The 1,105-nt window shown below is 36.7% G+C and overlaps 1 long non-coding RNA gene across 1 annotated transcript; it reads right to left on the reverse strand.

Annotated features, from left to right (window-relative positions):
- Positions 1-6: 6 nt before the first annotated feature.
- Positions 7-760, reverse strand: LOC102209561 (uncharacterized). Its single transcript, XR_312658.1, has 4 exons — positions 643-760; positions 373-432; positions 218-276; positions 7-111 (listed from the first exon to the last, which is right to left on the reverse strand). It is a non-coding gene; the product is annotated as an uncharacterized LOC102209561 (long non-coding RNA).
- Positions 761-1,105: the final 345 nt, after the last annotated feature.

The raw sequence follows: 1,105 nt of genomic DNA on the forward strand, positions 1-1,105 counted from the left end.
TCATCATTTACAGGGGATGATGGAGGACTTGGAGGCAGGGAAAGATCCCACGTCATCAGCCTCATACGTTTAGGAGGCGGTAAGATCCCCACATCCTGGAAGCAGTACTTGCTGCACACATAACAAGAAAAGTCAGCAGCTGATTATTTTTGCAACATATGATGGAAACACATGTTTTAATGTCCTTTTTTTTTTTTAAATTGAAAAGTAAACATACCTGTCACTGCTGACATCTGAGCTGCTTTGTGAGTTAAACCTCTTAAGATGTGGATTTTCCTTTAAAAAGTTACATATGATTATTGTTGTTGTATTTTTCATTAAGAATTCACATGATTTAATGTTTAGAAACAGACACAGTGAAGAGTAACTTACCACAGCTCGAGCCATTTTAGGCGTCTGTCAGGAGAAAGATCCACGCAGGATTTGGTTTCTCTGTGTAACATTACAGGACAGTTGCCATACATTTTCAAGTCAGTTTCAACAATGTATATCCAATCAAACTGTATCATTACAGCATTGTTTAGGTGATTAAATACAAAAGAAATGAAGATAAAAACAGTAACAGCTGGCAATCAAGGTAAAACAACCTTATGAGAAAGGTCTTAATCATTATTGTTTAAAAGTAAATCTTTCAATCCTTACTTCAGTGACTTCTTTGTCTGTGCTTGCTGTCAGTCGTGGTTTTGTGTCAAATAGTTGTAGTTTTTGAACAAAGTTTGCAAAGACTCCAATGTTGTGTCTGTTCAGAACCAGTGTAATGAGGAGACTGAGTGCAGGTTTGGAATTGTCAGTGACAGAAGAATGCAGCAATGTTTGAATTTGAATTTGTTATTCTTATTGTTTGAACAACAATAACTACCAGGATCATGCCATAGCAACACAGTGATGCCCAATCAAATGTCAGATACAAGGGATCTGACATTACACATCCAACAGGACAGTAAAGCAATGGGCATCAATGCAACAAGTCAGGCCTTAAAAAATACCAGAGTTATATAACAGCACACTGACAGTGTCTCATAAACATGATATTCACTTCAATTTAATTTTAATTAGATGGACAGATCTGTCCAGAGCAATATCCCAGCAGTTTAACTGACTTGAT

The sequence above is a fragment of the Pundamilia nyererei genome, unplaced genomic scaffold, assembly GCF_000239375.1.
Source record: "Pundamilia nyererei isolate P.nyererei 1_Seehausen unplaced genomic scaffold, PunNye1.0 scaffold06738, whole genome shotgun sequence".
Classification (NCBI taxonomy): domain Eukaryota; kingdom Metazoa; phylum Chordata; class Actinopteri; order Cichliformes; family Cichlidae; genus Pundamilia; species Pundamilia nyererei.